This window comes from Macrobrachium rosenbergii, chromosome 10 (assembly GCF_040412425.1).
Source record: "Macrobrachium rosenbergii isolate ZJJX-2024 chromosome 10, ASM4041242v1, whole genome shotgun sequence".
In the NCBI taxonomy this organism is placed as follows: domain Eukaryota; kingdom Metazoa; phylum Arthropoda; class Malacostraca; order Decapoda; family Palaemonidae; genus Macrobrachium; species Macrobrachium rosenbergii.
This window is the reverse complement of record NC_089750.1, coordinates 64,413,520-64,437,206: the sequence shown is the minus strand read 5'-3', so window position 1 is coordinate 64,437,206 and position 23,687 is coordinate 64,413,520. Positions and strand designations below refer to the sequence as shown.

General features: G+C 43.1%; 1 protein-coding gene across 3 annotated transcripts in view; it reads left to right on the top strand.

Annotated features, from left to right (window-relative positions):
* LOC136842717 (thiamin pyrophosphokinase 1) overlaps positions 1–23,687 on the top strand; it is a 65,758-nt gene that overhangs the window by 25,316 nt on the left and 16,755 nt on the right. The window contains exons 1-2 of one of the 3 annotated variants that reach the window (XM_067110430.1): positions 10,932–11,023; positions 12,504–12,620. The exons of 1 other annotated variant lie outside the window; for it this stretch is intronic. The gene's annotated coding sequence lies outside the window, so the exon portion shown is untranslated. Of the gene's footprint in view, positions 1–10,892; positions 11,024–12,503; positions 12,621–23,687 lie in introns of those variants that run through there. One more of the 3 variants, XM_067110428.1, reaches the window with a different exon arrangement.

Below are 23,687 nucleotides of genomic sequence, written 5' to 3'. Positions count from 1 at the left end.
ATTCTTGGTCGCAGTCATTACCAAATCCGTTGTGGCCTGAAATTGTTCATATGAATTATTCTCCCATCCTGGCGTTCCTTCATTTGCATTATCTGAGACTATTTCGTGTAATCAGGGCAAGACTAAATGTTATTATTATCATTGGATTGATTGTATTGCACATTGGCCCCATTATTAATCAACTTGCTTGTTGCCAATCATTGCATTATTGTTTCAAGTGTCCTATTAATGAGTCTGCCCCTTGGTTATCCTGTTGTTTTGTTATCTCATTGTTTACTTGCTAAAGTCCCTGTAAATAAACCCCTGTAAATTTGTAAAAGAATTCTAATTCCCAAATGGCGACCTTCCTCATTCAGTTGTAAATCCAGGAAAATCTAAGACAAGTTTTCAAATAACTTTTCCTTTTGCTCATAAGCTGGGCTTTCTTGGTTTCGAAGCAGCATCAATATAAACTTTGTTTCAGTTTCTCACCAACCAAGACACCCCAGTTTATGACAAATATATATATATATATATTATTACTATTATTATATATATATATATATATATATATATATATATATATATGTATACTGTATATATATATATATATATATATATATATATATATATATATATATATATATATATAAGTGTAGGTCAGGAAAAAGACATACAGGATTAAAGCTATCACATCAGCATTCCCTTTACACAATTGTTGTCCCGAAAATCGTAAGCGAGAATGGTAGTATGTTTGTAGCGTAAAGGAATAAGGATTTTCGAACCCATTAATGAAAACAAAAAATCGAAAAAGCTTAAAGACTTACAATGATTGTTATAGACGCGATGACAGCAGCGAAGCACAGGATTCAAGACTACCTCTAATAAATCACTCATTGTTGTACTGAGCCATTTCCATTTGAAGTCTCAGAAATAGATTCATATGGTTTGGATGACGCTTAACTGTCTCCACTTAATCATGCAAAGAGGAGTCTTCAAATCTATTCAAGGCTACAACCTTCAATATACTTATTCATATGATTAGACCCTTCCATCTGAAGACAAAACCCATTTAGAGCCATATATATATATATAATATATATATATATATATATATATATATATATATATATATATATATATATATATATATTGTATATATGTAGAAGGTGTTTGAAATTAGAGGTCCCCTCTGCAGCATAAACTAAAATTGATATGGACCAAAAGAAAAACAAAATTAATTCAGAACAGGTATTTATTTAAATTTCTCTCTGAGTATTTAATATTTTGTATGGCCTCCATCTGCCTGTACCACAGCCTGCATTTTTGAGGGGTATGATTTCAGCAAATCGCAAAAAAGCTGAGACTCAAATTCCATTTCCCTGAGCACTTAGGTCACCTCTCTTCGCAGGTCGTCGAGGCTTGGTATACCGTCATAGTTCACTGTGTGTGCTTCAGCATGATCCTTTAAGATACTACTGTAAGAGCCCGACGCTGTCTCTTCCAAAAACGTGTGTGTTCGTGTGTTCATCAATCGTCATCCATCGGAGTGGCAGAACGCGATTGCAACCATACAATATTTCCGTCTGTTTCTCCCTAACCATTGTTGTCTTGATTTGTGTACAATCACCATTACTTGCATTGCCATGCAGGCATTCTAATCATGTACTCATAATGTTCCACCGAATCTTCTGTACCAAACTGTATGTGTGTTTCTGTTTGTGAAGACACCAAATGTCTCTCCATTTTTCATATATTATGCTACTGCATTGTATTCATTAATCTGTCTTGAATCTCATGCAATTGGCCATATGTAGAATTTCCTGGCCTTTCCATTGATGTATGTTTCATCACTGTATGTTAACCATGTCTCTTGATATCGCCATTCTTTTATCTCTGTTTTACCTGTCTGTGTGTAGATGCTACATTACCGCTCGCACGCGTCAATAACAGCTTCGAAGATTCTGTACATTCATCTCAGTAAGGAACTACCAATAAACAAGTTAACACCCAGCCAGTATGTCACTCAATCCCCAGTCCTTACACTGGTGACCCCGGAGTGACCCGAAGGACCAGGCCGACCCAAGATGACGACCCACGCGCCAACAGACCCTTCGCCACCTCGCTGCTTCCCGCCATTCCCGAGTTCTCAGTAGAAGTCCAACCCTCCGAGATGACCCACCCCACCACCGGAGCCCTGGATGCCTCCTCCAGGATACCTGAAGCCGCCCCTGCACTCATACTGGACGAGCTGACCAACGAAGGAACAGCCAACGTCATCCTTCAGCCTGCTGCCGCCCCTCTCGAGCTGGCTACCAAGGATCAGCTGCCGTCATCCTTCAGCCCTCGAGCCGGCCACCGAAGGATCATCCGACGTCACCCTTCAACCCGCTCCCGTCCTCCTCGAGCTCCCGCTGGCCAGCACCGCCCTTCAGCCTCCTACCCGCCCATAGCCCAAGCCCATCGAGCCAACTACAATTGTCAGCAGGACAATTTCCGTATCGATGCCTCGCTTTTGGGGGGGAACATTGTAAGAGCCCGTCGCCCCGACGCTGTCTCTTCCAAACAATCAGACGTTACCCACATCTTGGGGGAGAGTATTTGTAAGAGCCCGACGCTGTCTCTTCCAAAAACGTGTGTGTTCGCGTGTTCGTCAATCGTCATCCATCGGAGTGGACAGGACAAAGCAAGCGTCTCGTCTTCTTTCTCTGGCAGAAAGCGATTGCAACCATACAATATTTCCGTCTGTTTCTCCCTAACCATTGTTGTCTCAATTTGTGTACAATCACCATTACTTGCATTGCCATGCGGGCATTCTAATCATGTACTCATAATGTTCCACCGAATCTTCTGTACCAAACTGTATGTGTGTTTCTGTTTGTGAAGATGCCAAACGTCTCTCCATTTTTCATATATTATGCTACTGCATTGTATTCATTAAGCTGTCTTGAATCTCATGCAATTGGCCATATGTAGAATTTCCTGGCCTTTCCACTGATGTATGTTTCATCACTGTATATTAATCATGTCTCTTGATATCGCCATCTGTTTGTCTGCCGACAAACAGATGTCTGAATCTTTTATCTCTGTTTTACCTGTCTGTGTGTAGACGCTACATTACCGCTCGCATGCGTCAATAACATCTTCGAAGATTCTGTACATTTATCTCAGTTAACACCCAGCCAGTATGTCACTCAATCCCCAATCCTTACACTACCAATGTTTTCACACACTTTAAGGTCAGGGGAGCTACCTGGAAATTCACTTGACGAGAAGAAATCGATACCACTGTTTTGAAGCAGCTCCTGTGTCTGAAGAGCCTTGAAACATGGTGCCTTATCATGCAAAAATGTGACTTCTCCAGGATCTTTGAGGAAAGGAAATACTCCACCAGTAAGCACAGTTTCTCTGAAGTATTCGCCATTCCATGACTGTCCTTTTTCTTTGATGATCCACATTAACCGTTTGGCTGCGAAACAGAAAAATTCCCAAACATTCAGGAAATTTCACAACTTGGCGATAGTGCACATCATCGCTGATATTATCCAACTTTGCAGCCCAAATGATGTCATTTTTATGATTTGGCTTCCTGACTGTGTAAATGAAGAATTCATATGATGCGGCAACATTGAGAAAGTCAGCTTCATCCCAATCTTTAAGAAATGAACCACAAAACCATGCACGGTGTTCTCTCTGTTGCTGAGTGATGTTGGGCTTGCTGATAACATGAAATGGCTTCATACCAGATTTATTCAACTCATGATATACGGCACTATAACTTCTCTTCTTTCCCCTTTTTGTTTCTAGTTCAAGCACCAATTTACGTAAAGACTTTCTTGGTCTACCCACTGCCTCAGCTATGATGTCTTTTGACTCCTGAGAAAGGACTTCAGGCCTTCCAAGATTCTCACTCTTTTTGCGATGACAGTCATATGGATTTTTGTTCCAGTTTCTTTTAACAAAGGATTCATCTGTTTTAATGTATTTAGCTATCCAGGAACATGAAATCAGGGATGCGCCAGCATCCCTGGCCTCTCTGAAGGTTATAGCCCGGATTCAGTCAGTCCATCTGATTTCCTCTGAGTCGGTAGCCATGGCTGTATCTAACTCCATCACTCAGTCTGAAAATACAAGAAATGTAAAATGAAAAATAGCTTAATAGAAACTTAAAATAATGTACTTGGAGATAGGCTATAGCAGAAAACTTCATACTTTCAATTTGTTCTGTGGAGGGGGGGCGCCTCTAATTTCGAAACACCCTGTATATACAGTATATGTACAGTATATGTATATATATATATATATATATATATATATATATATATATATATATATATATATATATATATATATATATATATATATATATATATATATATATATATATATATATATATATATATATATATATATATATATATATATATATATGTATATATATATATATATATATATATATATATATATATATATATATATATATATATATATATATATATATATATATATATATATATATATATATATATATATATATATATATATATATATATATATATATATATATATATATATATATGAATGAACATATACTACCTGACCAACCCAGCGCTGTTCGTGAATGAACTCTGAATGACATTCGATAAATTATCTCTCTCTCTCTCTCTCTCTCTCTCTCTCTCTCTCTCTCTCTCTCTCTCTCTCTCTCTCTCTCTCTTCCCTAACACCCCTAAGTTTTCCTGTCATTTCTCCTGTCAGTTCATTGAAACTGCTGTTAAAACGTACGTATAGACAATGGTTTGCTGGTGGAGACAATCCACTCACCAGAACGGATGAACTGATGGTATGACCTAAATATCTTTCGACCAACTGACAGGTAATTGCACGTGTGGCACTGGACAGGTTAGCGCCAATTTCATGATAGTTTGCCACTGTATTTCATCTGGGAAGCATCCCAGACACTCTGATCAGAATATGATTAAATTATGTATAGACATTTGTAAGGGCGACAAATCGCGCCTCTCCTTGCTTGTGTTTCTCCTTTCAGATGTACATTAATCATGTCATGTATTTTACCTGTCTTTATTTCAGATTCTTTATGTACCTCATCTTATGTATCATTGTACGGCCTTTCTGCTGATATGTATATGTACCTTTTATATGCCATGTAACGAATGTTGTACGTATTTTTATGCTTACCAGAAAACGCAAATCTTGTATGGACGCAGTGAGGGGCCTTGGGTCGCCCGCTACCTTTCCATCTGCTTTTTGTCTTATAAACACCTGTCGAGAATAATAAAGAATCAGTCTCTGTTTTGACATTTCTCTTGAACCTCACGCTGGTGACCCCGGGTTGGGGACAGGTAGCGCTGTTTTGACCCAGCCATTAATGGACTAACTATGGCCGCACCCTACCATCAGAAAGCCTTTAGCGGACTAACTACAGCATAAAGTTTATGCCTCTGATAGCACCCTCCCTGACAGAAACTGTGCCATTAATGGACTAAATCTGGCGTACCCAAAAGGGCATGTTTTGACACTTCGTTCGACCTCGCAAACAAATCAGCACCATTAACGGACTCAGTACAGCACATTTTTCTGCGTTTTGGTGCATGAGAAGTAAAGATGTCAGAAACAGAACCTCAGTGTGAACACGCGAGCATCATCTGTACGCCTCTCTCACCAACAAGGCCAGACACAGTCAAACTTCCACCGTTCTTGCGGCAAAACATGGTATCATGGTTCCGGCGCCCAGATGCGCATTTTCGCACGGCGCACATCTCAGATGATGCTACAAAATCAGACATAGTCATGACAGCACTCCCAGAAGTATTCAACAGGATCTCCCACGGCTAGACGCGCAACCTGACAAAGTCACATACACGGACTTAAAGAACAAACTGCTGAATTCCTACTCCATGCCCGTGTCCGAGAGAGTGCAGCGTGCATTCGACCTGTTATCCCAGCCCCTTGGAGATGCATCACCCAGGGAAGCCTGGGACCAGCTATGGGGGTTGTTAACCCTCCCAGGTCACAATGAGAATGGGAGGAAAAGGACAATAGACCTGACAAAAGCAATTTTCCTTTGGCTTCTCCCACAGGAAGTTTGGCGCCAGATAAGGGATGCAGAGAACCTAGACATGGATGCCTTAGTCGACGACGCCCAGAAACTTTACGAGGCCACCAAGGCCTCGACACACGTCGCTGCCCTGGGAGCCTGCAACCTGTCAGAGGAAGACGGCAACGTTGACGGAGACATCAATGCCGTTTATAAGAAAAGACCGCCACTCAGAGAGCACAAGACATGGCCAAACCCGGCGTGGTGTTTCTACCATAGAAAGTTAGGGACCAATGCCAGAACCTGCAGGTCTCCGTGTTCTTTCACAAAAAACGGCTAAGGCGGCCACAAATAACAGCTGTGGCCGCGAAACCCAACTCCCCCCACCCAGCAGGATTTTTCATCACAGACGAAATTTCCAAACGCCACCTGCTGGTTTTGATACAGAGGCAATGCAGTCGGTTTTCCCGCCATCCAGGGAAAGTTTAGAAAAATTACCTGACTCAGTACCCGCCCTCCTGGCAGCAAACAAAACTCCCATCTGCACTTATGGCACGATGACTTGGGCTATCTCAATCCTGGGGCGCAGATACCACTAGCCTTTCATCATAGCTGATGTTAAGTTCCCTTTGCTGGGCGCGGACTTCCTAGGGCACCACGGACTACTAGTCGACGTCGCCAGACAATGCCTCCTCGACACAGGGACGTGCCATTCCCATCAGCTCTCCACCGGAGGCCCTCCATCTGCTCCACAGCCCCCAACAGCTATGCGTCCCTCCTACAGGGGTTCCCGTACATGTTCAAACCAGAACTGCGCCAGTCACCTGGGGCTTCAGCAAAGCACGGCATCTGCCACCACATCACCACGATGGGCCCACCAACCCATGCCAAGTTCCGACGTCTGTCCCCCCAGAAGTTACAAGACGCCAAACGGGCCTTCGCAGAAATGGAACGCATGGGTGTCTGTAAAAAAGCATCAAGCCCGTTGATGTCTCCCCCTCCACGTGGTAAAGAAATCCAATGGTTCATGGAGGCCCTGCGGGGACTATCAGCGCCTGAGTTTGGTAACAACACCAGACCACTACCCCCTCCCTAACGTGCAAGACCTGACAGGCGCCCTCCACGGAGCCAAAATTTTCTCCAAGATGGGCCTACTGAAGTCGTACTTCCAAGTCCCTGTGCATCCCAATGACGTCCCAAAGACTCCCATCATCACGCCCTTCAGGAGATACCATCTTGGGAGACCTGCCCTTTTGCATCTGCTATGTCGACAACATCCTCATTTTTTCCAGGTCCCCAGAGGAACACCATCACCATGTCCGCACCATCATGAAATGCCTGCAGGACAGCGGATTAGTCGTCAGGTGTGACAAGTGCATTTCCAGTAAAGAAAAAGTAGACTTTCTTGGCCACAAGATTGCCCCAGCAGGAGTGCGCCCCATGGCCTCTAAAGTAGAAACCATAGAAAATTTCCTGGAACCACAAACCATCAAGGCCCTTCAGGAGTTTCTCGGGATGATAAACTACTACCAGCGCTTCATCCCAGATGTCGCCCATATCATGTACCCCCTGACATCAATCCTGAAGGGGAAACCAAAAATACTAACGTGGGAAGCTCCGCAGCAGCAGGCATTCATCCAGACGAAAAGGGCCCTCTCCAGTGCCACCACTTTAACTCACCACAACCCCGCCGCTGCCCTCAGGTTGACAACCGACGCCACAAAGGTTCGCACCCTGCCACAAGACCTTCACCGACAGAACCATCACCTACAGCCCACCCGCCTTACACTCCTGCGCCTACGTCTTCGTCAGGGTGGACGCTCGCTGCCTGCCCTTAACCAGGCCCTACAGGGGGCCCCCACCGAGTCATCAGGTGGGCCAGCAAAGCATTCCTCCTCAACATCCATGGGCGGGAGGACGGGATCACCATCGACAGACTGAAACCTGCATTCCTGTTGGACGGCAAAGTTTGTGAAGAAGTAGGCAGGCACCCCAGAGTTCCCCCAAAATACCCCCACCAAGGCCGGGCCTGGGGCTGCCCAGGAAATGCACCCAGCCATCCCCAGGAGTTAACTCCACCCCGAGCCCACAGTTCTCCAGAAGCAGGGGCCCACTCCGACTGCCCCAGCACCTCCATGATTAATATTGTTTCATCCAATAATTGCTCCTCTAATTATTGTCTTTTGGGGGGAGTATTTGTAAGGGCGACAAATCGCGCCTCTCCTTGCTTGTGTTTCTCCTTTCAGATATACATTTATCACGTCATGTTTTTTACCCGTCTTTATTTCAGATTCTTTATGTACCTCATCTTATGTATCATTGTACGGCCTTTCTGCCGATATGTATATGTACCTTTTATATGCCATGTAACGAATGTTGTACGTATTTTTATGCTTGCCAGAAAACACAAAATCTTGTATGGACGAAGTGGGGGCCTTGGGTCGCCCGCTACCTTTCCGTCCGCTTTTTGTCTTATAAACACCTGTCGAGATTCGAGAATAATAAAGAATCAGTCTCTGTTTTGACATTTCTCTTGAACCTCGCATTAATTTCATTGCTAGACCCTTCAATGCTATTTGTAGGCTGTTATAAGTCCAAATCATACAATTAAAATCTAAAACAATATTTCCATGTTATACAGACAGTCTGGTATAGGCGTAGGCCAGTGATGTCTTTTTATGATATTATGTGTCACTATAATGAAAGTAAGCTTCACTGTCCAATTCATAAAAAACTGAACCAACCCCTCAGTTCTAATTTTAACTCATTCATTAATATTGTATGGGAATAGACGTCTTTTTTTAATAAGAAATATCTAGTCTATACTCGGTTAAGCCTTTTTACGTCTTTCCCATTATTTAGTGAATTACTGCAAGAGTTAGCCTTCCACCCCCTCATCATATTAAGAAAAAAAGTAGCAAAACACTTTCCTACGCGGCTAACTTCAACTCATATGTATTTTTATACTGATTTTAGGGCCGTTTTTACCATAACATAAATTACAACTCATTATCTTTACAATGACATCAAATTCCTTTACACAGAATTGTGTAAAAAATTACACTTACGGCATCAATAAACTTGGTCAGTTCGTACAATGTGATCATGAATAAAAAAAAAATCTTTCCCTTCTTGGAGGAATATTAGGCAATCGGTATTTACGAGTATTGTTTTGAATAAACACGTGTTGATAAAGATAGAAATGAATATATATATATATATATATATATATATATATATATATATATATATATATATATATATATATATGCCAGACAATGTATATATATATATATGTATGTATATATATAATTCTAATATATAACTATAAACAATCATTTTATTTTCCTAAATGATGGGAATACTATTCCTTACTGTGCATGATTGCATCAGCAAAAGGTATGAATTGATGTGTTGTTTAAGCTGTGATCACTTCGAGTCACTCGAGGTGTAGTAGTTGCCATTTCTTAAATCCCTATTTGCATCTAATGCATTTACCCTCCAAGTTCCTTTTGGAAAAGATTTCCAAATGTAATGATCTACATTCCTGTAAAGTTTTAATCTAAAATTTTCAGTCATTATCTTCCAGGTAATCAGTACCAAGCAGTGTGAAAAGAAACTTATCTTCCGTTTGCAGTGAAGTTTTTTGCCACTTCACATGATAATTAATTCCAACCGCTGCTGTCTGAAATCATTGAGTTAAGCCACTACTACGCATGCTCAGACTCGGGTTCACTTACTACGGAAAGAAATTATCAATTTATGTTTTTTTAGTGTAGATTCTATCAAGGTAAAAACAATTATATTAATTATTATCATAAATTATTATCAAAATTCACGTAAATTCTGATAAAAAATTGTTGTTATAGGCGATTCATTATTGTAAGTTAATCATACTTCTGGTAGTGCCAGGAGAAAAGGTGAAGCATCAGGTGAGATGAGAATAAACCCAGAAAACTGAAGGAAAAGGTGTCGTAAAAACGAAAATTCCATTTCTTTGTCTGTGTTCGTATTTCTTTCACGGGATAGGGGTTTGATTTTGAGTTAAAAACCTTTCTGGGGTTACATAGAGGCCGTGTGCAAAATTTTGTCTGGGTCTGTCAGGCGGTTTGGATTTCTATAGAAGCCAAACAAATATACATTCACTGTTATATATATATATATATATATATATATATATATATATATATATATATATATATGCATACATTATATATATATTATATATAAATATAAATTATATGCATACATACATGCATACTGTGTGTATATATATATATATATATATATATATATATATATATATATATATATATATATATATATATATATATTATTTAGTTAAGTTAATAAAGTTGCTACGAGAAAAGGAATTTAGGAAACGAATGACCCCAAAACTTATTTGTGAATTATCATCAGGCTGCTTGTTGCCTCATACGCACCATCGAATTCTTAGTAATGATTCGAATGATATCTATGAAAACAATATTATTTGGTTTTTTACTCTGATCTGCCAACCATCAGTTACTATTTTAGGTCAGCAAGGTCAGGGAAAGCTTTTACAAGAATAATAATTGCTAATGAGCGGATCACGCGATCGTCAATAAAAGAAGTCGGACAGCAGCTCTGCCGTCGCACAAACGTCAAAGTGCTCCCGTCTGTTTTTCAGAAAAGTCGTGATAGGCGAGTTAAGGCAATTTGAACGCGTATATATCATTCAAACATGAATGACTGTGGTTTATATGAAAAATTTATTTTTTATTTGAGAATTTCCTAAATTCTTATGAGTATAAAAAGGAATCGTATCAAACTAAATTAATTAGATGAAGTTACGTCATCGCGAATCCTGAAAATGTAAAATGTAAACAAACGTCTTTCCTTTCAGCGGCTCAACCGCAAAATACTGTACTCATTTGAGTTTCTCCAAGTCACTCGAAGCCAAAGGCACCTGCGTGGTTGGTTGAACGCGTTGCGTTTGTCTAGGACGTACGTATACCTGTAATCTAAGAGATTTATTTAAGTAATGGATGCTAATATTGTACAGCATACCATAAGTGCAAATACTTTTTATACACTGCTTCTGTTTATAGTGTCTTAAAGCCAGATCGCTCAGCGTTTAATTATTATAGTCTTAATGCCTAAGGGTACATTAGCCAGATTAACCTAACCACACTCCCCACGAAGTAGCTGATAACTAAGCGTAATCCACCCCAATCCAGACTAGCTAGGTCTGGCAGAAAGCCTGGTAGAGGCTTAGGCTAGGCTACAATATGTAGTTGTAGCTTACTGTAGGAGTTTTGGCTACTCAAGCCCAAATGTTGACGATAAGTACAGTAGGCTGGACCAGAGGAGTGGATGCTTGTCTAATCAGTATTTGGTAGAAGTAAGCAAGAGCTCCGCATCGGGTATTACTTAAGTAATTGATTTTTCATATAGTATTATGGTTGTTTAATATGAATTTACCGTTATTTTTTGTTGGTCAACTCTAATTAACCTCAGAAGTTGTACAATGGCCATCTTGGAATGCCATTGTGTATGTGCAGTCTTATAGCTTTTGGTAAAATGTATAGTTTCCTTTACTGGGGGGTGGGGGGGGCAGCATTTGACGGGCAGAGCCCCCCAACTAAACAACATGGCCTGCTAGGTTGGGTCAGGTTAGAGTACATTAGTTTAGTATAGTTTCTTTTATAATAAGTTTCCTTAGCCAGTCCCTTCTTAAACATATTGCTCCCTAATGACTTGGGAATACATGGTACCATTCCATAACAACAACAAGGCAGTCCGGTCTTTCTCCTATCATTTCCAAAGCCCTGCGTTCCTAAAGGGTCTCCAACCATGTTGGGTAGAGACGAGGTTAATAATAATTGACTGACAATGAGGAGCACCACCTCCTCCATCAGCAACACCAAAAATATAGGAAAAATCTGTTTCCAAGGTAATAGTCTGAGCGGAGCTGTTACTTAGAAATATCCAGTATTCATAGTTTGGCATCCTAGGCCTAATTTGGTAAAGTTTACTTTTAGCACAGTACAGTATTCTATATCCTAGGATTGTAAACAAAGCTTTCCTGATAATCTCTAATGTGATTATTATGATTTTAATATATCTGTTACAGTTATCCCTCAACTAGCCTATAATTGGGCATAGCTTACTATGAATTAGTGAATTTTGAATTTTGATAATGATAAATAATGCATTCTGTGACATGTCAAAGTAAGAATTGGATGAATCATAGGTTATTCAAAACCACCAGAAAAATCAAAGTTTAATATGCAGACCAAATCAAACAGTAATATTACAGGCTAATTGTACACGTGTTTTACTGTGCATGATATCATGTTTTATAGCGGGCATCTTTTGCCTCTTGGCCAGGACAGGTACAGCACCTTGCGATTGTTTTGATTAAGATTATGTTAGGTTTGGATGCCTCTCTGTTGAAATACGTGTTTAATTTACTTTTAAGTAGGCCATGACTGCAGACATAAAATGCTCAACTGTTCGGCACCTTTATCTGAAAGCCAGCCTTCAGGCATGAGCATATGAGCTACAGGTATAGCAATCCAGGAGAGACTACAGTGAAACAGTAAATATTTTTATAATAACTGTTCATTTTAAAATATGCTTTTCAGATAGTTTCTGATGTGATTCTGATGAATGTTATTTTAACTTTCATTGGAAATTCTTGGTCAGTCTACTACAGCTCCTTATATTTTACGATAATGGGGGTTTCCAATGTCTTCTCCTGGGGCTCCTTCTCATTAATTCAGCATTTACAGTGGAAATGAATGTTTAACTTGTAAAATCATATAAAAAACTGCTGTATTAGAAAAACCATATTTCATTAGTTTAAGACTGAATAAGTGTTATTGAAACTTTGAATGACACTAGATGACAGTGGATAGGTTATGTTGTTTCTTAGCTTTAGGAACAATGTAATCATAGTAAACAGTCATAGTATAACCAAAGAATAACTGTATCAAAATTGGAATGGAAATGTTATTATGTCACCACTGCTTGTGCATTAGAGCTATTGAAATGTGAGGAAACAAGCAAAATCAGGTAATAGATGAAAAAAATATTCTTGGAGATGTGTAACATTGCTCAAGCACGGTTGTACAAATATATTACATGTTGGATTAAATTTTGTGGACAGGAAGATCAGTCGGTTCAAATGGGAAGAGCAGTAATTTAACCGTGTGTCACAGTAAGAATAAGTTTAGAATATTAACTGATCCATATTTATGTTAATAGTGTGTCAGTGGTATTGTACTTACAGGGATACTGATATAGCATATCAGACATTTATGGGCTAGCCAGGAGAGCTATTTTACTCATTGAAGAAATGTTAGCAGTGAATGTAGGGAAATTTTCAAGGATTTTAGGACAAGACACTCCCAAGACCCCCATCTTGTTTCTTAATCCATTGCAACAAATTTGTTGAAAATACATGATGTCTGAATTCTGGTTAAAAAGTAAACTGTGTTATTTTATTGCATATATCCCCATACAGGATTGTCATGTATAGCTTGTCTAGCAGCATCCCATCAGCCCTAGATATGTTACTTTCAACCTTTTACTTGGTCTGTTCTCAGTTAGCTCTTCAACTTCTGTATCTTGCTAATGTTTTCATTTCATTTAAAAGCAAATCATTCAAATCTAGAAATTTGACTTGGACTTTTGAAAGTAATATATAAAAATAATAATATTACCTTTAGCCAGATGCCCCTGTTACAAGTAACAAAGATTAGCCTGCATCATTAGCTGACAAAATTTGACAGGTTTTTTTCACGCACCTCTTAGGGCACAGTTTTACTTGGGTTGTGCATTAGCCTGTCAATTCAAGACTCAATTGTTGTCGAGGAATCCTGAAATGGTCACTGAGCACTTAACTCTACCCTGTAACCCAGATTAATGTCCAAAACCTAAAGAATAGATTGACATTAAAGAGCAGACCTATTTCATGTTTATTTAAAAAGTTGCCACCACTTGGGACCAATCAAGTAAGACACTGTGTTCTAGGGTAGGTTAGCACATAGGTCCCTTATAAATAATTACTATATTAGTAAGGTGCATAATGTATGCTTTGGAACTCAGACTAGATTATTTCAATCAGGTTAGTTCAGTGCTCCAACAGACTGGTTTCAAGAATTCAGTGCAGCAAAAAAATTGCAAAAATAAGCTAAAGCTTACAGTGTAGGTTAGGTTTCTTAGAACAACTGGAGAGGCCTTCTGGTTACCATAGGAAACTTGCGCATCATAACAGTGATTGAACTAAAGCCCGAAGTTATGTTAGTAAGTATATATCCTTTTAGTTATCTCGCTCAGCCAACTTTCCTTTCCTTGAAAATCATCTTAGCTCTTTTTTCAGGTGTTACTTCTTTTGAATTGCATGGATGTTACAAATTGTTTTAGTAGAATAAACTTGCAATGGAGAGTGGGTGAGTGCTGAGGTGAATTTGTGAAGTCTGAGGTTCTATTCCTGCTTGTTTTTCACCCAACATATAGCTGGGAGCCAAAGGTTGAAGAAAAGAAGCCAGCCACCCTACTCCACAATCCCATAGTCTAGTATGTATGTCTGCAGGACATACCATAGACTCCATTTAATATTAGAGGACTTATCAAACCTAGCAGTGCTGCCATATACTGGTATACCAGATGAAGTTATGAAGGTTAGGGAATTATAGAGGTGATGAAAACTACTAGTCAGGTAGTACAGTTTTTCTTAGATGGGGTTAGGTTAGGATGTAACCTTTGTAGGGGATCACAGTTGGCACCACAACAACCACACTTGGTTTAACTCGAGACAAAGCTTGACTTAGCCATAACCTTAGTCCTAACCTATATGAGCAACAGTTCCTCGTTAGACGGGTCGGTATAATTCTCGGCTAACACTCTACTGGCCCCGCATTCAAGTCTCCAGCTGGCCAATGAAGAATTAGAGGAATTTAGTTCTAGTGATAGAAATTCATTTCTCGCTATAATGTGGTTCGGATTCCACAATAAGCTGTAGGTCCCGTTGCTAGGTAACCAATTGGTTCTTAGCCACGTAAAATAAGTCTAATCCTTCGGGCCAGCCTTAGGAGCACTGTTAATCAGCTCAGTGGTCTGGTTAAACTAAGGTATACTTACGAGCAACTTGGTGCAGCCTTCAAATTCTTCCTCTGGCTTTCCACAAGTGCTGCCTACAGAGAGCTCTAGGCATAACTTTACTGTACAAAAATTAACCAAAGGTTAACTTATCTGGCAAGGTTTTTTATTTTAACCTAGCGCAGACAAGTCAAAAAGTATACTTCACAAATTATGTGGATCATCAGGTTGTTGGATATACTGTGGGTGTCAGGATCAGCAGGGTGACCTTTATGGGTCTGGCAGTAAGGGTCTTATCCCAAGAGGTATGAGAGGAAAGAGTCATTATAGTGTTTGAAAATCTATTGTGTTCAGGCAGGCCAGACTTTTTGCCCACCTCATCCATTCTGCCACATTGTTCTATGGTTTCTCTTTAACATGTTTCCCAGTGCTTAGACATTTTAGTTTTATTTTATTCTGTTATCAGAATTTATTCGGAGAAAGTATGAATTGAACGAGGTAATAAAAAAAAAATGGAGCCTCTATCTTTGCCTTGATGTGTGGGGTGCGTCTCTGTTTTGGGGAGCTGCAATCAGAGGGGCGGGAAGCAGAGCAGAGCGGGGCGAGCCTCTGCTTCCTGTTTTGAGATGTGCTCCATCCCTTGTCTGATCTGCTCTGAGATTGGGACAGCGGTCTCCCGCTGCTTGAGTGTCTAGTGGAGCTGCTGCTATACTGCTGTATACTGCTGATGGCAGGGCAACAGGATGTGACTGCTGGTTCTTGATCTGCTCCACCTCCTTGAATTGCTCCATCACTCTGTTTTGCTGCTTCCACAGGGCAAACCACTCCTGTTCATCCTAGAGGCTGATCTGTCTTTCCGATATTGGGAGGAATAAGGCGGGATGCTATGAAACCAAGGAAGAGGCAGTGAATGCAACTAAAGGTGAATGTCTGCTCTCCCTGTCACCCCTTGGAGATTGAAACCTCTCCAGCCTCTGATACTTGAAGAAGGACCTGCTGACTCTGCCCTCAACCTCTTCTTGGACACATTCTTCTCACTCCTATCTGATTTTCAGGAAGAAGGTAGCAAACAGGTTGACTGAAATGGTCCTTTGTTCTCCTTGGACTCTACGTGGTGGAAGACGATGATAGGGGGCTGTCTCAAGGTTGCCTGCTGCTGTCTGCCGGAGAGATTGACCACCTTGACCTAGAAATCCATGACCTTCTTCCTGATATCTTTGGCATTAGGGCCTTCCTCTGGTGCTGTAGTTGACAGCTTGAAGCATTGCTTGGGGAGATGGTCATGGTGAATGCAGGAATACTGGAGCGCAAGGAGAAAGGCTAAGAGTAGGTTCCCTGGAGGAACTGCCCTTCTTACGGCATCTCCTCTCTTAGAGAGAGTCCCCATAGGGAGTGTGCCATCAGTGTACCTCATGCAGTGCACTGTAGGCATTACTTAGGGATTTTTGTAGTCCTTTCAGTCCCTAGCTGCAACTCCTTTCACATCTTTTACTATACCTCTGTTCATATTCTCTTCTTCTGTCTTACTTTCCACCCTCTTCTACAATTGTTTCATAGTGCAAGTGCGAGATGTTCCTCCTGTTACACCTTTACAACCTCCTTTACTCTCAATTTTCCTTTCAGCGCTGAATGACCTCAGGTCCCAGTGCTTGGCCTCTGGCCTAAATCTTATATTCCAATTCCAGTTCACGTAGAGAGACCATCAGGGGGGCTGCCACCCCACACGTTCATCACGCGTGGCCTCCCTTGTGCATTCACATCGCAACACAAAATACAGACAATGCAGGTCTACCATAATTTCCACTATGGAAATTGGGTTTTGTGTCCTCCATGGTAGCCATAAAACACCCACAGGAGGGCTACAACACACAGGTGGATGCCACACTACACTCTAGTCTACACAAAGGAGGTCACCCACGTGCCTGGTATGTACAAAGAAAAAGCACAGATATGCCTCCCTTTGGCACGAAAACTACTGTATAACCACTGAACAGGGATAATACACTGGACTACTGGAGGAGGACAAGACATTGGGAGGGCAACGTCCATGCAGTGAGGGCACACTAACTGCACAAACCCATGACACATAAAAACAAATCTCACCTAACAGGAGACTATCGCAGTGACGAACCACACGCATTGATGTATGATAACAAAATGGTGGAGCTGAGCCAGCTTAGGCCCACCTGATAACCTGATAGGATTTTGCTTTTCTAGTTAAGTCAGTGAAAGCCGCAGTGCGCCTTGTGCTGAGAATCTCCATATATGAAAGCATAGGTTCATATCTTAGGAAAAATACAAGTTACAGTACTTTTTTTAAAATTGGTTTTGTTCACGAAACTTACCTGTCAGATATATATATAGCTGTATTTTCTGTTAGTCCGACAGAATTTCAAAACTTACGACACACGCAGTGGGAGATCAGGTGGTTAGTACCCATTCCCGCCGCTGGGAGGCGGGTATCAGGAACCATTCCCATTTTCTATTCAGATTTTCTCTGTCGCCGGTACTGTCAACACTTGTTTTCAGTACCTCCGTCTTGGATTTCGGATAAAACTTGATTGTCACTTGAGTATTGGTTTGATTTTTGGTTTTGACTTGGACTTGTGGCTAGGCATACGCTATTGTGGATTGTTTTGGATTTGGCTTTGTTTTTCCTGGGAGTAAGATGTCTGAATCTAGTTCTTCTAGTTATCGAGTTTGCCGTGTGCAAGACTGTAAGGTGAGGCTACCGAAAATTTCGGTAGATCCTCACACTGTATGCATGAGGTTGTAGAGGACATGTTTGTTTGTTGAATGACCGATGCAAGGGTGTGAATCTTTGTCTGATGCTAGTTGGAGGACTTATGATTCTTATGTGAGAAAGCTAGAGCGAGATAGGCTCAGGAGGTCTTCCTCCAGAAGTGGTAGGAGTCAGGGTAGTGTGCTTTCACCTGTTAACCCTCCTGTAGACGTAGCTCTTCCTAACCCTGTGGTGTTGCCCCCTAACCCTGGGGTTGTGTCTGCGGATGGTGATGCCCTGGCGATTATTATGTCTTCCATTCGCACCTTGAAGCTAATATGCTCGCTCTTCAAAGTGCTGTGAAGTGCAGTGATAGTGTCCGTCCCCCTAGTGTTGTGGAGGGGCGTCAGATCGGCCGTATAACGCCTCTAGGTCTAGACCTCTGTCGGACTCCCAGGACTCAGGAGTGGGCAAGTCGAAAGCCGCAAGAGGGTTACGCGGACCCCCACCGATCTGGCGTCCCTTCGGCATGTCCTGATGACGCTTCCCAGGCTGCCAAGGATCGTGCTCGGGCACGAATCCTGAAGGATTTTCTCTTCCCCGATTCCTCCTCCTCCGTCGGGAATGGAAATCTCGGGATTCTCGCCCTTTGAAGAGAAGCTTCAAAGAAGGGGACGCCACGTCCCTTTCTCGTGACGCTCTTCGCTCTTCTCCGGAGGATTTTGACGCCATCCCACCGCAGAAGAGGACCAGGACGTCATCGGACGATGACGCTTTTGAGCGCCCGCTCGCTCCAGAAAGAAGGCTGTTGCTTCCCTGTGAGAAGGAAGAAGGCGTCCCTCGCCCCTCTTCTTCTCATAGGATCAGTCCTCCTCCTGAGGAGGAATCTTCTCCTACTCGTAAGCTGCTCCTAGGCATGCAGGAGCAATTGGCTTCGTTAATGGCCCAGAAGGAGACTGATGCGTGTCGTCGTCGGAAGGATTTGCTGCCGATCAAGAGGTCTAAACCTTCCCCCTTCTCCTTCTCCTCGTTCGTCGTCGTCTCATGCTTCAGTCCCGCTAGAAGTCCTGTTGCTCAGCGTTTTTACTGGTCTTGGCAGGGATCGCAATTTCCGCTTTCTGATACGCTTCACGCTGCCAGGCTTGACGCCCCTCGTTCGACGACCCTCTTGTTTTTCGTCATGACGCTTCTCATGCTGCTAAAGCGTGACGCTTCTCATGCTGCTAAGCGTGACGCTTCTCATGCTGCTAAGCGTGACGCTTCTCATGCTGCTCGGCAGGACGCCCCTTGCTGCTCGACATGACGCCTCCCTTGCTGCTCGTCATGACGCCTCCTGGCTGCTCGTCAGGACGCCTCCCTTGCAGTTCGTCAAGACGCCCTCCTTGCTGCTCGGCACGGCGCCTTTCTTGCTGCGAGGCATGACGCCTCCCCTCGCTGCTCGCTCTCACCAGGACTCTCCGGATCGTTCGTCAAGAAGCTCGCCGATTCTCGTCAGGACGCTTTCGTCGAGACTCTCATTTGGATTCTTCTGCTCGTGACTTTCGTGACTCTCTCGGACTTCTTCCAAGCAGAAGTCCCTTTGCATGTTGGTCTGCAAGGACTTCGCCCTTCCGGTTCTTCTCCTGCCCCTTCCGTTGCTCCTGTGGAAGAAGGAGAGCTTTCTTGCGCTTCGGATCCTGCAGTTGAGGATCAGTCCTCTTCTTCTTCAGCTTCTGCAGACTACCAAGTCTTAACTAGGCTGCTGAAAGACTTGTTTGGGGACAAGTTTCAACCCTCTGCTCCTCGCCCTCCCCCCTCGCAGCTAACCTCGTCTAAGTCACAAAAGTCTTCTGGTTTTGTGAAGATGGCTACGTCTCTCTCTACGAAGAGGGCCTTTAGCAAGGTTCAAGAGTGGATGGACTCCAGGAAGGCTCAGTGCAAGACTTCTTTCGCCCTACCTCCTTCAAGATTGAGTGGAAAAGCAGGAATTTGGTACGAGACAGGAGAGGAGGTTGGTTGGAGAGTTCCTTCCTCTTCCCAAGGGGATTTTGCCAGCCTTGTGGACGCTCCCAGAAGGTCTCTCCTTTCTTCAGCAAAGGTATCCTGGTCTTTATCAGAGATTGATCACCATCTGAAAGGCCTTTTCAGGTCCTTAGAAGTTTTTAACTTTTTGGACTGGTGCCTGGGAGTCTTGGACTTGCAGGCTCGTAGCCCTGACTCCATTAGCCTGGGAGACTTGTTTAGTGTCCTATCCTGTATGGACAAGGCGGTTAGGGATGGCTCTGAAGAACTGGCTGCCCATTTCTGTGCGGGGCTTTTAAAGAAGAGAGCCATTTACTGCAACTTCACGGCGAAGTCGGTCTCTCCTACTCAGAAGGCAGAATTGTTGTTCGCTCCGCTTTCTAGCCATCTTTTTCCCCAACCCTTAGTCAAGGATATGGCCTCCACATTGCAAGAGAAGGCTACTCAGGACCTCCTGGCCCAGTCTTCTAGACGTCCTGCAGCCCCTTCGACTTCTTCCCTTGGACAGACTTCCAAGATTCAGAAGCCCTTTCGTGGAAGACCTTCCTCTAGATCGTCCTTTCGAGGCAGAGGTCCCTCAAGAGGTAGAGCCCCTTCTAAGACCAGGGGCAAGAAATGACTCCTTAGACCTTCAGACACCGGTAGGAGCCAGGCTCCTTTCTTTTGCAAAAGCCTGGAGAGAGAGAGGGACGGACAGCTGGTCCCTCCAAGTCATCGAAAAGGGATACAAGATCCCATTCCTCGTATTGCCTCCATTGAGTACGATTCCTATAGATCTGTCGCCATCCTATCATCAGGAGAAACAACAAATTCTCTTCAACCTGCTCGATCAAATGCTGGAGAAGAGAGCTGTGGAGCAAGTCTCTGGATTTACAATCCCAGGCTTTTACAACAGGCTGTTTCTGGTTCCAAGCAGTCAGGGGTTGGAGACCAGTTCTGGACGTCAGCAAGTTGAACCATTTCGTTCTGAAGGAAAAGTTCGTAATGGAGACGTCCCAGTCGGTCATGGGAGCCCTAAGACCAGGCGACTGGATGGTTTCTCTCGATCTCCAGGACGCCTATTTTCACGTCCCTATACATCCTCTATCGAGGAAATACCTGAGATTTGTCCTGCGGGGACAGGTATTCCAGTTCAGGCCCTTTGCTTCGGGCTCAGCACAGCTCCTATGGTTTTCACGATCTTGATGAGGAATGTTGCAAGATGGCTTCGCCTTGGAGGAATAAGAATCTCCCTTTATTTGGACGATTGGCTCATTCGAGCCTCGTCAATGACAAGGTGTCTGGAGGATCTTCACACGACTTTGACCTTGACGAAGTCCCTGGGACTTCTGGTGAATTTCGAAAAGTCCCATCTGACCCCGACTCAGTCCATCGTTTATCTGGGGATTCAGATGGATTCAGTGGCTTTTCGAGCCTTTCCGTCTCAAGAAAGACAACTTCAGTGTTTAGAAAAGTTTCAGCCTTCCTGAGGAAAGAAACATGCTCGGTGAGGGAATGGATGAGTCTGCTGGGGACCATTTCATCACTGGAGAAGTTTGTTTCCCTGGGGAGACTGCATCTCAGACCGCTTCAATTCTTCCTTGCAGAGAACTGGCAACGACAAGGAGAATCTGGAAGCTTCTCTGAGTATCTCTTTCTGTAAAGGTAAAGAATCACCTTCGGTGGTGGCTCGATCCTTCGAAGTTGGCAGAAGGCCTTTCTCTTCAACTTCAGAACCCCGACCTAGTGTTGTTTTCCTCCGACGCGTCCATTTCAGGGTGGGGAGCAACACTGGGGAGGGAAGAAGTGTCGGGCACCTGGAGAGGGGAACAGGTGTCCTGGCACATAAACCTCAAAGAATTGGGGCGATTCAGTTGGCCCTTCTTTCTTCGAGGAGCGAAGTTGCAACCGAGTTGTCCAGATCAACTCGGACAACACCACGGCCCTTTCATACCTCAAGAAACAGGGGAACTCACTCTCGGTCCCTGTTCGCCTTAGCAAAGGACATTCTTCTGTGGGCACAGGCCCGAAATATTACGATCCTCACGAGGTTTGTTGCAGGCGAGAGAACGCCCGTGCGGATCTTCTAAGTCGGCAGCGACAACTGCTCCCGACCGAATGGATCCTACACCAAGAGGTGTGTCAAGGACTGTGGAAGCTTTGGGGACGTCCCTTGGTAGATCTTTTCGCAACCTCCAAGACGAAGAGACTTCCTCTTTACTGCTCCCCTGTTCTCGACCCAGGAGCTCTCTCAGTGGACGCTCTTCTTTGGGATTGGAAGGGGATGGACGTGTATGCCTTTCCTCCATTCAAAATCATCGGAGAAGTCATCAGAAAGTTTTGCGTCGCCGGAAGGGACGAGGATGACGTTGATCGCCCCATTTTGGCCTTCGAGGAATGGTTCACAGAGGTCATGTCCTTCCTAGTAGACTTTCCGAGATCTCTGCCCATGAGAGTCGATCTTCTCTCAGACAACCCCACTTCGAGAGGTACCACAAAAACCTCCCGCTCTGTGTCTGACTGCATTCAGACTATCGAGAAGCTGGCCAGAGCGAGAGGTTTTCTAGACCAGTGGCAAAAGCTATTGCCAGGGCGAGAAGACTCTCTTCCAGCAATTTGTACCAATCGAAGTGGACCGTCTTTAGGAGATGGTGTAGAAAGAAGGGCATTTCCTCCACCACGACCTCTGTGAGCCAGATAGCAGACTTCCTCTTATTTCTGAGGAGTGATGTGAAACTTGCAGTCTCGACTATAAAGGGGTATAGAAGCATGCTATCATCTGTTTTTAGGCATAGAGACTTGGATCTGTCTAACAACAGAGACCTTCACGATCTCTTCAGATCCTTTGAAACCTCTAAGGTGCCTCAGCCTAAGGACTCCTTCTTGGAATTTGGATGTTGTGCTTCGGTTCCTCATGTCCAGTTCGTTTGAGCCTCTTCATTTCTGCGTCATTGAGGAACATTACTAGAAGACTATTTTTCTAACCGCTCTAGCAACGGCAAAGAGGGTTAGTGAACTGCAAGCCTTTAGTAGGCATATAGGCTTTAAAGGGCATAACGCTGTTTGTTCCTTAAGCCCTTTTTTTTTAGCTAAAAATGAAAGCCCGTCTAACCCTTGGCCCAAGAGTTTGAAATCAAGGGTATGGCTGAAATCCTTATTCAAGAGCCAGAGAGAGTCCTTTGCCCTGTTAGGGCTCTCAAAGTCTACTTAGACAAGACGAAGGAAAGTCGAGGTCCCTCAGATAGTTTATGGTGTTCCGTAAAGAGACCGGACTTACCTATGTCAAAGAATGCTCTGGCTTTCTTTCTGAGAGATACGATTAAAGAAGCCCATTCATCCTGTCAAGACTCTGATTTGAAACTTTGAAAGTCAATGCTCACGAGGTGAGGGCGGTTGCGACTTCAGTGGCTTTTCAGAAAAATATGTCACTCAGCAACATTCTGGGTGCCACATTTTGGCGGAGCAACTCTGTGTTCGCTTCACACTACCTGAGAGATGTGAAGACGACATATGAGAACTGCTTCTCGCTAGGACCATACGTTTCGCAGATACTTTCCTGGGGGCAGGGGATGACACTCATCCTATCCTATAGAAAATGGTTGGATAGTGTTTTTATGGTTGTTGGGTCGACTGCCTGTATGGACTTCCCAATCGTTAGCTTTAGTTGCGTTATCCTAACTTAGTTAGGCTTGGTCAGGTGGTTGGTTTTTGCTTCGTTTGCCCTCATTGTATGGTCAATATGGTCTTGTCACACTGTGGTCACGTCCCCGTTGACAGATCATCTAGAACTCATCAGCTATACAGGTCACACCCTTGCTGGAGACTCTAGTTAAGCAGAAGCGGACTTGGGTGACAGTAATC